Below are 13,354 nucleotides of genomic sequence, written 5' to 3' on the forward strand. Positions count from 1 at the left end.
TGGACGAGATGGTAGCATCCCTCGGATGGGGATATGGGTCCTGACTTTGTGTGTATGCACAACAGTAATCAAAGTGCCCACCCTTTGTGGAGGCCCTGGAGGGGGTGCTGGAGGGCACTCACGCTGGGGACTCACTCGTTCTGATGGGGGACTTCCATTCTGATATGTGAGCAACACACATTCACTGGGAAAAAGAAAAAAAAGAAAAACATCTAACATTCACATACACAAACAGGAAGCAGTACAGCCGAGAGAAATGAAATGAAGATAATAGGCTACTGGGAATAAACTGATAGAATTTCATGAAACGAAATATTAGAATTTAGGTTGTAAATATAGGTCAGTGCTTCAGAACATGTTTAAGCCAGTACAGAAGGACTTGCTACCACTAACACGTTAGCAATGGCTTCCTCCCACATTCCAAAAACATGTATTCACACAAGGATGTTAGGTTAATCGGTTACAAGAAGACTAAATTACCCGTAGGTGTGAATGTGAATATGAATTGTTGTTTGTCTATACGTATGTGCCCTGCGATCTATTGGCAGATAGATCTCTTGCCCAAAGTCTTCTGGGAAAGGCTCCAGCTCACATATGACCCAAAAGTAATCGAAGGATTTTGATTTGATTTACTGATTTTTATGTCAAACATTCAAATGATAAACAACGTATATATGAACGAGTAAAGCAGAATAATAGCACAAAAAAGACAATCAAAACTAAAAAAAAGAAAACTGCACAATAATTTCACTTACATGTCTGAAAAGGGGTGGGAAGAAGTACAATTTCTTCGAGGGGTATAACAAATACATAGACAAAAATAAGAGGCAGACATTAAAGTCAATGAAGAGAATGTTTAAGCATGTTTTCTTAGCTTGTTTCACTCAGATTTCTTACATAATTGTCTCACCAGACCACTAACAGAAGATCCAGCATTTTTCCGCCTTTGCCTACAAAGCCAACTTTAAAACAGCAACATAGCCTCAAATATATCATAGAATAAATATAATATAAGATACTTTCATTTGCCTATAGTTTACCTTCTATCTCTCTATATTGCTTGGACAACTTCATCCTCGTATTCCATGTATGTGCCATTTGTTCAGCACAGTGACATCGTAAAAAGGTGGGGGGAAATGACTTTTTCCTTGCAGTGTAAAACCACTTTATTGTTAACCCCTCGATGCGGAGGAGCAGCGGCTCTACTCTGAGCCCCACCCGGATGACCGAGCTTCTTACCCTATCTCGAAGGGAGAGCCAGGGCACCCTGCAGAGGAAACTCATTTCAATCAACCACTTGTTTACATGATCTTGTTCTTTCGGTCACAACCCACATCTCCTGACCATAGGTGAGGGTGGGAACATAGATCAACTGGTGAATTCACCATGACAGATGAATGACAGATTGTTCAGATTGTCCAGGAAGGAAAACACACTTTTCTGCAGACCATCCTTCCCAGAACCCCTGTATGGACCTTCCCAAAGAGGATGAGGAGTATGATCCCCCTGCAGTTGTAAGACACCCATTGACCCACCTTCTTAAAAAGGGGCACCACCACCTTAGTATGCCAATGCCGAAAGACTGCCGTCGATGTCCATGCAATATTGCAGAGGTGTGTTAACCAAGACAACCCTACAACATCCAGAGCCTTTAGGAACTCCACGTGGCTCTCATCCACTCCTGGGTCCCTACAATCAATGATTTCTTTAACCACCTTGCTGACCTCCTTGCTCACCACAACCCCAGGTCGGTGAAATTAAGGAAGTCTTCCTCACCGATTCACAACATCCTGAGTCAAGGTCAGCAGTGCCCCCATACCAGTGTTGATGGTGCACTGATTCCCCCACCATAGACGTTTGATGATGGGCCAGAATTTCCCTGAAGCTGTCTTGAAGTCGTTCACCATGGTCTCACGGAACTCCCCACTTTTTGTCTCAGCAACTGCCAAAGGTGCATTCCGCTTGACCTGTTGGTACCCATCAACTGCCGCAAGAGTCCTTCAGGCCAAAAAGGTCTGACAGCACTCCTTCTTCATCCCTCACTGTGTGGTTCCCACCATCGAGTTCTGTGACTACTGCCAACAGGCACCAACCAACTTATGGTCACAGCTCCGACGGAGGCAAGGAATATCGCCCAGTCAATATCCCCTGCCTCCCTTGGGACGTGGTCAAAGTTTTGTTGGAGGTGAGAGTTGAAACTCCTTCTGACAGGGGACGCTCCCAACCTTCCCAGCAAAGGCTCACAATATGTTTGGGTCTGCCAGGGAGGCCGGCATCTTCCCTCAGGTGGTGATAGGTTGACTGTTGTGCCCTTCTTTTTACCCGAGTGTCAGAAACAAGTCAGATGACACGACCACAAAGAAGGTCATCGAACTGTGGCGTAGGGTGTCCTGGTGCCGAGTGCATGAGCAACCTTTTATTTGAACATGGTGATTGTTATGGATAATCCATGATGAGCACAGAAGTCCAATATTAGAACACGGGTCCTCTGCTTCTGGTAGGGGAGACTGTTCCTCTCAATCATGCACCTCTAAATCACACTGTCATAACTCACTTGAGTATTCAGGTCCCCCCAGCAGAATTTAGGAGTCTCCAGCGAGAGTGCTCTCGAGCACGCCCTCCAAGGAATGAAAAACGAGTGGGTATTCTGAGCTGCTGTTTGATGCATAGGCATAAAAACAGTCAGAACCAATCGCCCCCCATCTGAAGGCGAAGGGAGGCTTCCCTCTGACCCACCGTGGTGAACCTCAACGGATAGGCACTGAACTGGGGGGGGCAATAATAATGCCCACACGTCCTCGGCGGCTCTCATCATCTGCAACTCCAGCGTAGAAGACGGTTCAATCCCTCTCAAGAGGAGTGGTACCAGAGTCCAATATGTGTGTCGAGGAGAGTCAGACTATATCTAGTCGGAACTTCTCGACCTTGCACACCAGCTCGGGCTCCTTCCCTGCCAAGCCCAACTGTATCTCGTCGGAACCTCCCCAACTCGCACGTCAGCTCATGCTCATTTCCATCATAGCGGTGAGAAACATTACCTGAACAGCTGATGAAGGTTTTATGGTAGCAAAATTTTGAATCCGGAACTGGTTATTTGTATTTCTATTATTCCCTATATTGTTAAATTGTTTCAAAATACAAACAAATTAAAGTCCAACCAGCCAATGCACTGTGCTCATATTGGTTGTTCCAGTGTATCTTTACTTGTATTTATGGTAATTGTAAGATCTATTACAAACAATGCTCTAGTGTCCATTAGCCCGAGTCTTTCCTTTCCTTGTTTCTACTATATATACCAATGACCTAATTTCCTTTTGCAATCCTATTGATTGCTAGTAATTGTATTGATTGCAAGAGGAAATTGGGTTCATCTAAGGAATCACCTTTTTCCTCATCTGATCTCTGTCATTGCCTAGCCGAGAAAATTGGTATGTTACACTTAACAAGTTCTTTGCTTTTAAATCGTTCGGCTTTATTCATTTCTGAAGCAGCTTTTTCGGAACCTTAGCCTTTTTGGCAGCACAAGTCAGGAAATAAGTGCATGCCGTGAGTGCTAAAACCTCAGCTTGGTGATGAAGGCCATCGGAAAAAGGATAAGTGATTCAGGAGGAAGATCAATAAAAAAAGATCCATGCCTCCCAGCCGGCTCAATCAGACCCCCGGGGGGCTGAGAGGAACATTAGGAGCTGGACACGTGTGTGTGTGTGTGTGTGTGTGTGTGTGTGCGTGTGTGTGTGTTTGTGTGAGAAGTGTGTGTGTGGCACAAAAGAGGGACATGTGGAGCTTTTGTCTTGATACTTGGCTTTTTATTCTCAGCTATCAGGCCAAGAAAGCACACTGAATTAGAATACATCACACTCACAAGGAGGTTGTGCGCATTTGAAATAAGCTTTTCTGTAGATTTGGTCATAAATTCCTCCTTTTTGAGACTTTCAGACAAGCAGGTTTGACTCACAATTTGACTCATGAACGCACACTTTGCCCTTGACACAATCCAGATTCATTGAAACCCCCCTCCTAATGCCCAAATTACTTTCTTTCCTCCATAACATGACTCACTTTTCAAGGCGCTTCATCGTCAAACCATTCCGAGTGTGATTGATTAAAATAGAAGCCAGTGCTGTGATGGCCTGCAAGAGTCATCCCGTTTGATGCATTGATGTTAACATCTCTGGCGGCCGGTGAACGTTTCAGCATTGACCTCTGCTGAAATGTGGAAGTGAGCCCCACAGCACCCCGTTGCCCTTGTACGACCGTCACACTGATGCCCTCAAGACACTTCAGTTTAGCCCTGACAAGTAGGCGCCCGCCGCGAAACCCACCTCCCGTCTGCCTGGGCTCCCACTGAGATGTTTTCCTTTACTTGAATAATGTATCAATTTCTACAGAAACGGCAATGTTTGCATTTCTCGGCCTCTCTCCCTCTCTCCTGCGTTCTCTCTCACTCTGTCTCTTGCTCTCTCTAGATGGTTCTCCCATTTCAGTCTGAAAATAGAGTGCAGAAGAAGGCTGTTGCTATGGTGATACATCCACTGGCGTTGCCCGGGACATTTTTAGCCACGCGATACACGGGGTGGGTGGGGGACTATGGATAGGAGTGGGGGAGCAGGGGTGGGAGGGGGGATTTAGCTCGCCTGTAACTTTCTGTAATTTCCATTCTAATTATATCTCTCCTGCCCGCGTTGTGTGCCGCCGCATGGGGTAAAACAGAGCGTGGCCAAGCAAGCAGTCTTGTCACTGCTCTCCCCGCTGCCCTCGTGTCACATTATACGATGCTCCTGTATGATACCAAAGACAGGGGTAAGACACAGAGCAGGAATTGGTGCATGTGTGCTCGTTGCACTTGTATGGGAATGAAAGATGAGACAGAGCAAGAGACTAAATGCTGCTCGTGCGCGCTACACGCTGCACAGAGATGGTGCTAACATCAGAACATAAATAAGTATAAGGAGGCTCACCGGACACTGGAGTGCCAGTAGGGCTGCAAATGCCATTCATCATGTAACATCTTATATTCCACTCAAAATAAATACACAAGCAAAAAAAAAAACCTTTACAATCGAATCAACTTTAAAAAGTCACATTTTCAAAAATTGCACATGAATGCAAATACATTCTACTGTTAAGGAAGTGAGGACCAATGAATCACAGTTCTCAGAGAGCAGATAAATATGTCCTCTGGAGCAGTGGGCAGTACAAGAATTACATCAATGCTATCTGACTGGACGTTCACTCAAGTTATGTTTTGACCAGGGAAGAACATTTGATGGGCAAATTTCTTTGAACAAACATGAAGAAAAATAATCAGTTTCTGTATAATAGTCAAAATGGCCAATAGGAGCGAATGTTTTTGTTGTTGCTGTTGTTGTGGTTGTTATTTTTGTTTTGTTTTTAATGAGCCCTGGCATTGACTGGCGGCCAGTCCAAAGTCTATTCTGCCTTTCACCCAAGATCAGCCGGGATAATCTTCAATTATCTGCGACCCTAATGCGGACCAGCGGAATAGGAAATGATTGGATGGATAGTTGTTTTTACATAAAAAGGAGGAAAAACTAGCACATAGCTTAGCTTTGGTCAAGGCTAAGATATTACATTAGTCAAAAATGTTAAAGGGCCAATGTGACCCACTACATCACACGTGTCAAACTCAAGGCCCAGGGGCCAGACCCGGCCCGCCACATCATTTTATGTGGCCCGCGAAAGCAAATCATGTGTGTCAACTTCCATGATTCTTGCTAAACTCTGATCCAAATTTTTGTATAATATTCATATGTAATAAATAGTAATGAACTATTGTAAGCATGTTTTTCCTCCATACCCTTTTACAGTTACTTGAACAATAGTTGAACAAACCATTGTCCTTGACTTCTGATTTCAAAACTAGTTATCCATCAATTTGTTGTCTACGTCTAATAATATGATGAGGCGATTAAACATTGATATGGTTTTAAATCATAATGGCCCTCCGAGGAAAACCGTATCTACAGGGCAGTCACAGTGCTGTGGCCCGCGACAAAAATGAGTTCGACACCCCTGCATTACATGTTGAGTCAGTGAAAATAAGTATGAATTAAAAAAAATTATATTTAAAAAAATAATTAAAAGAAAATTCCTGCCAAGAGTGCAGTCCACTGGACTACAAATCCTTGTTGATACACAATTTATGATGACAAATTGTGCACAATTTCTCAGATCTCAGTCAGTTTCATATCATGCCACCCATCCATCCATTTTCTACATACAGTATCATATATCATTGGAGTCACAGGGGAGATGGAGGCTATCCCAGCTGACTTACAGCAAAAGGCGGGGTACACAGTGGACTGGTCGCTATAACCAATCGCAGAACACATACTGTATATACCAACAACCATTCACACGAGGGCAGCACGGGATTGGGAAAAAAATGACATTGCATTTTTTTTTTTCAACCTGAGATATACCTGTATATTGCAATGTGAAATAATACAGGATCAGTGTTGGAAAAGTTCATTTTCTCCGCAAACTATTTCAAAGTTCAGTTCAAAGTTCCAAAAATGAAATAGTTCAGTTCATAATGAACAATTTTGAACTAAATTCAGGTGTCCAAAAAATGAACTAGTTCATAGTTCCTGTTTTTATTTTTATTTTTTTGCTGACTGACTATTATCCTCCAAATACTGGCTATTCATTTCCCCAGTCCACACTAGCAGCTAGCTGCACCTTTCACCCTACACTCTCAAAAAGATCAGGAAAAGCTTTTAAAAATTTTGTTTTTTAAATGAGGAATTAAAACAAAAACAGGACTTTTTTCCTAAATGTGCAAACAAAAACACGCAGCACAGTATGACAGGAACAATGGTGAAATGACATTGATGACTTTGCATTCCTCGCAGTGTGATCATAGTTTTTTTTAATTAAAGCATTCTGATGCAAATAATAATTTCCCATTTTAAATAAATTTGTAATACTTCTTTTACAATTATATACTGTATTACAAAAATCACATTCACTCCAATTTACGCAGTGTCCCTGGACTCACCTCGTGCAGTCACACTGCTGAAGCGTGAAATAGGAAGTGCATCAGGTGTACATTATTTCCCGGGTCCTCATTCATAGTTATCATACAAGAAGATAAGTATTCAACACTCTGGGCTGCTCCATGTGTTGTTTGGAGCGTTATAATTTTCCATAACACGTGTGCTAACTTTATTAGCGTGTCCAAACAGGTCCCTCTGCTGGTCACTGTTAATATTATAGCTGATTCACTGTATATTACAGTACACCAACATTGCAGTAGACCCTGCAATGTGACTACCGCCGACACTTACTGTACATCGCGATGACAATGCTCAAACAAAGTATTGTGCAGCCCTAATTCATACACACGTTCACACCTATGGACAATTTATAGTCTTTCATTTACTTCACAAGCATGCTCTTGGAATATAATATGGTGGAACAATTTTTAGACTCTAAACCTAACGTGCATTTTATTTGGAATGTGAGAAGAAGATTACGAAGAGAAAACCAATGCAAGCACAGAGAGAACTTGCAAATGCCACACATCACTGAAAAAAAGTACCGGTAATTTTCAGTAGCACATGATTGAAATGTAGTCAATTGATGTAATTTCCCTCACTTCAAAAAATAATCAAATAATATATGTTAGTTCAACACATTGTAATGTGCAACCGATGTACATGTTCAAATGATGGCAAGTGCATTCTAAGGACTTTTTTTGTTTTACTGCAGGAAGGCTTGGAGCCAAGACTCAAACACTGAACCTCAGCAGTGTGATTGTGGACATGCTAACCATTGAATTGTGCTGCCACCTGAGATCATCCCACGTTAACATGGCTGTTCACTATCTCACGTTTCAATGAAATTTTTTTTTGTTCTGATAAGTATGTAACAAAGACGATGCCTGTGCAAGCTTTACATATTTTTCATAAATGGAATCATAAATGATTGAGCAATTGTGCTGCTACTGAGCACAGCATCATTACGCTTGCCTCTTAGCTTTCAGACAATAATGAGAAGAAAAAAAGTATTTTTTGGATTCACAACAGTATTAGTGTGTGTAATTGTCAACATTCGGACGATTACACTTTAAGCAACTAAATTTACTTGACAAGTGGAGTACGACTGCCTGCCAAACCGGCTGTTTAATTTCTACTCTGGCGCGAGATTCTAAAATATAATTCTTGTAATGTCATCAATGTTACATCATCCTTGGCTTGGATCTTGAAATTATTTAACAAGAAGTCTAAAATATAAAATCAGCATCTAACAATTTGAAGAATATTGGTGTTTAAAGCCCCATTGACATATGTAGAACACGCCGTAAACAATGATACACACACTCTTACCGTCTGTTGTTAAGGTAGCTCGAAGAAGGGCTCCTATACAGTATGTTAACGGGACTGATCGGTAAATGTGTTTTTAGCTTGAAATAGCATTTCTTTTTTAAATCTCTATTTAACCACAGAAATGCTTCAGAAATCAGAGTTCTTTTTTTCACTTGTTGGTCATAAAAATTTGGAACATCATATTTTGAGTAATTTTGTCCCCAAAATATAATTGTGGTGGTTTTGTTGAATAAAATGCCCATTAAACTAAACTAATATGATTGTGGATGGTCTGAATTTGTATTCAGTGTGAATCGTATTGACTATTTAGGAACATAAACAAAAATGTAGAAGACAATGTAATGATACAGCTAGTATATTCAGATAGCTAATCTTATTGCAGCCTACTGACGTTATTTAAAGTCGCACTAAAATAAGGAGCAAGCTTGCCCGATGCGGGGTCATTTACATCAGCGCCTCGCTCGGAGTTGTTGTATGGGGAATCTCCCCACATAACTGCAACACGGGAAAGTTAACTGTTTAACTATAGCCACAGCTGTACACGTTATTCAGCCAGTAGCTGACTACAAGCGTACGAGCGAACATATTTGATTGACAGGTGAAGGGCTGTCTCCAGCTCCCTCAGAGGACACGCCCATACAGCCCTGCAGCTTGAGGGCGCGCCTCAGAATTTCAGAGCCTTATTTTCCATACATGGAGATCTTTTTTTTTCATTCAAATTTGGCAGGCTTTTAAAAACACTCTTCTTTGTGGTATGTCAAATTTACAAGACATTTTTTTTTGGTCCTCTTTGGTGGGTATTTAAATACGATGTGGGTTGTAATATTTCTTGAAATATTAAGAAAACTGAAACATATACAATGATTTTAATATCACTCCCAAAATTAGAATAACATACATAACAAAGCTAAATATCAAGCCATTAAAGCAAACTTTCCAGCATTCCTCTCCCTCGCTCTCTCTTGAGAGCTCCAACTGCCATTGTGACTTCTACTGCTTTTGAGTTGTCACCCTTTCTTATAAATCATCATCATCATCATCATCATCATCATCATCATCATCACCACCACGCTAGGCTCCACAAAAGACAGACAGCTGGTAAGGCCACAGAGGGAAAACTTCTGCAAAGAGACAGATTATTAAAAAAAAAACTGTTACCTTTAAATTATTTATGGACATCAAAGGCCTTCCTCATTGAACCTTATGAATAAATCAAAGCCTGGACCAGCCTCAGCGTTCCACGGAGTGAGTTAACAACAACAAGAAAAAAGCTGGGGAAAGTATTTCAAGTGGTTGAAATAATAAAAAAAAATAACCGAGAGAGGAAAAGGAGTAAGCAGCGTACAGTAATAAGGGCTTCATTGATCACAGCAGTTCAGTTCACTGAAAGTATATCATGGTCTATAATGATAATAAGACAGACCTATCAAAGAATATGTTTAGCATTGTCTTTCCAAAAATAAAGCAGAAGAAAGTTGCAATTGACTGATGTGCCCATCCCTTGTTGGTCACGACATCTTGTAATTCCGAGTGTCATTTTATGCTCCATTAGGGCTGCTGATGTTCATTAATGAAGACTGCCCTTCAGCAGATGTGGCATTGCAAACTAATTACAACTTTTAGCAGCCAACACCCCCAACGCTCATTAGCTGCCACAGTACCGTCAATAGAAAAAGACGTTAGCCCTGGATTTTCAACTGGGATTATTCTGCATGGGCGACTCCATTGTGTGCAAGTTTAGCAACAGTCAAGTCACCTGCACTCCTTGGAAAGATAAGATGGAATTTAGAAGTAAACATCCCAAGTTCCATAACATTATTGTATGATTCTGTGTCTCTTATAAGGTCTCCTTGTAAAGTAAGATAGTCACTGGACTTATTTTATGCAACACAGGGGTGCCTTGAGATACAAGTTTCATTCTTTCCGTGGCCACGCTTGAAACTCGAAACATTTGTACATCAAATCATCTTGCTCAATTCATGGGAACAAGCCGCCTTTAAAGTCGAACAAAACATTCTGCATGACGTTACGTGACGTGTCCTCGGTTCAGAAAGTAGAAAAGCTTTCATTCTGGGGACGTGTTTTACTTTTTCTTTGGACTTGCATGTTTTTTGTTGTTGTTTTTGTTGCAATCGGCATCAAATGGTGAAAAGAGAAGCTGAATGTTAGAGAAAAGAAGACTATGCACTAAAAGTGAGAGGGCGTAAGCAAACTCAAAAGCAGTAAGACTTATGTTTGTGCATATGCTTTGTCACATGTCAGAATTTAATGTAGCGTGTTATGAAATGTCTACGTTTTAATGGTCAACTTCTTTCATCATCTCTGTATCATCATCCTTTGCCATTACTCATGAAAGTTAAGCTTGTTTTATTGTTTCAATATTGACCTTCTAACCTTTTTTTTAATGCTTGTATTACAGTTCAGATTGTTTGTGTGGCTTATACAAGGTTTTACAATGGTGACAGTTTTGTCAGTGGGAAGACGATTTTTTGAACTCCAAACAAAGGGGAGGTTGACTGGAGACCTTTTCAACACCTTGACAGTGACAGTGTTATATATTGCATACTTTCATTTACAAAAGATTCTCTCTTAGCAAATATTAGCTCATGGTAGGACTACCCTATTTGGATGGCGCACTAGAGGGTAAATCCTTAGGATTCATCCTCCCCTTTTTGTGAGGGTCCCAGACTCTGTCTCAATCTTCCTCGATCCCTCGTCACCCTCCCCAATTGGAAGCAAAACAGACAGGCAGGCACAATTCCACGAGAGGGCCTCTCCACAACAGATAATCATCCATTCTACTCATTTTGGCTCCCTTCTATTTGTTCACATAAACATCAAAGCCTGAACGTTGCCTCCGTTGGGAAGAAGAGCTTAAAGTCTCTGACTGATCTGCCTCACTCACTTGTAACGCTGCCCTGGTCATGTCCATCCCTCCCTGCACACGCAAGCACACAAGTACTGCACATGCTAATGCACATGCACACATTCACTCAAAAAGTGAAACCAATGTCATTCATCTGAAGTGCGTGTTTATAATAGTTTAACTGGAAATTGCGGTTTCCTGTCCAAACCTTTTCTTTTCACTTTAAACGAAAGCAAACTTCATTCCAAACAAAATGTAAAGATTGACCTGCATCATAAATATAATCTGAGACAAACTATTACATTTATCTTTACCAAATCTATGCTATGATATAATGTAATATTTTATGTAAATATGTAATTACTGTATATCACATTGTACAGGTTGTCGTATATGTATTTGTATTTGCTTAGATTTTGCTTTGTTTTACTCTCATGTCTGCAGCCACGTCGGCATTACAAATGAGAACCTGTTCTCAATTGTCTTACCTGATAAATACATACATTCATACATTACATAAATAAATCTAAACTTTTTAAGTTGTTTTTCATTTTTCTCGGTGTAGAGTACGCACATGCAGTAAAAGTACAGTATATTATTTAATTTATACAAATCTTATCCAGTATGTCATCATGTACCATTTCTGAAAGTGGAGTGACTCGAGCACAATACTGTATCGTCGAAACCAACAATCTTCCACTTCACATAAGTCAAAAGATTCTGTGCTGAAAATATTTTATTTTGCAATAAAAATGGTTTTCTCCATAGTTTTACATTAATGGTGTTGTTAAAGTCTGTAGTAAAGATAGAAGCTACAGTAAGCATACCGTATTTTCCGGACTATAAGTCGTTCCGGAGTATAAGTCGCACCAGCCAAAAAATGCATAATAAAGAAGGAAAAAACATATATAAGTCGCACAGGAGTATAAGTCGCATTTTTGGGGGAAATTCATTTGATAAAATCCAACACCAAGAACAAACATTTCATCTTGAAAGTCAATTTAATATAAAAATAGAACAGAGAACAACAAGCTGAACAGGTGTTACGGTATGCTAACGTAACACATTCAGCTAACGTTACATGACGCATAAACAACGAACTGAGAACGTGCCTGGTATGTTAACGGAACATATTAACAGTTATTCGGATAACGATAACACAAAGAACATGCTAACAAGTTTAGCAAACCATCAGTGTCACTCCAAATCACTAAATCCAATGAAATCTTCCTCCTGGGTGTCACTTCTAAACAACTCCCCCAACTCCGGAGGTAGACGATGCGCCGCTTCCTCTTCTACGTGGCTTTCGTCAGGCCTAGAGGGCCCTCTTGCGGTTATCAGTGTGAAAATAACGTGAAATTATATAATAATGTGTTAATAATTTCACATATAAGTCGCTCCGGAGTATGAGTCGCACCCCCGGCCCAACTATGAAAAAAACTGCGACTTATCGTCCGAAAACTACGGTACATGTTTTCCTAAATGAATATTTTCTGTAATGTGTGGAATTTGTACATGTTGAGTGGTTCCTAAGACAACAAAACCACACATGAACATTTGTGCCGTTAGTGGGTGATTTTGCCAAATGAAATTTTAGCAAGATATTTTTTTATGGCTGCTTTTATCGGCTATTTTTGACTAATGCTCATATTAAGGAGGCCTCTATTGGAACTATTGCAACATTGCTATGGTAACTGGAAGCATTGTCCCCATTATTCCATTCTGAGCTGTAGCATGAGAGCTTTACCAGGCATCTGCTTGGGTTTAGAAATAAAAGTCTGCGTCATTTTTCATTAAGCTGTGTGCAGAGACTCACCGTTGAGGTGCTATTTAGGTTGACACACCTTCCATTGCAACATCTGCCAGCAGGGCATGAACGTGTGCAAAGGAATCAGGCAACGTTGTTTAACAATGGATGTGCATGATTCCCACGTCCGTGACATTGCACTCTCCTTCCCTGACTTTCTCGGTGTCCCGTGGATCTGTCCAGATTACAAAATCGTCTCGCGCAAACGATGCAAACAAAGTGATGAGCCGCTGATGAAAAAAGTCCACAGGGCAGCCTACCTCCCGAGGCCTGCTTTGGCAGGCAGCAAACCTCCAATTATAGAGCTCTTATGTGCACCATTAAAAGCAA

The 13,354-nt window shown here is 40.9% G+C and overlaps 1 long non-coding RNA gene across 1 annotated transcript; it reads left to right on the top strand.

Moving 5' to 3' along the window:
• The first annotated feature begins 2,581 nt into the window (after positions 1–2,581).
• Positions 2,582–8,531, top strand: LOC133468490 (uncharacterized). Its single transcript, XR_009785511.1, has 2 exons — positions 2,582–3,024; positions 7,735–8,531. It is a non-coding gene; the product is annotated as an uncharacterized LOC133468490 (long non-coding RNA).
• Positions 8,532–13,354: the final 4,823 nt, after the last annotated feature.

The sequence above is a fragment of the Phyllopteryx taeniolatus genome, chromosome 18, assembly GCF_024500385.1.
Source record: "Phyllopteryx taeniolatus isolate TA_2022b chromosome 18, UOR_Ptae_1.2, whole genome shotgun sequence".
Classification (NCBI taxonomy): domain Eukaryota; kingdom Metazoa; phylum Chordata; class Actinopteri; order Syngnathiformes; family Syngnathidae; genus Phyllopteryx; species Phyllopteryx taeniolatus.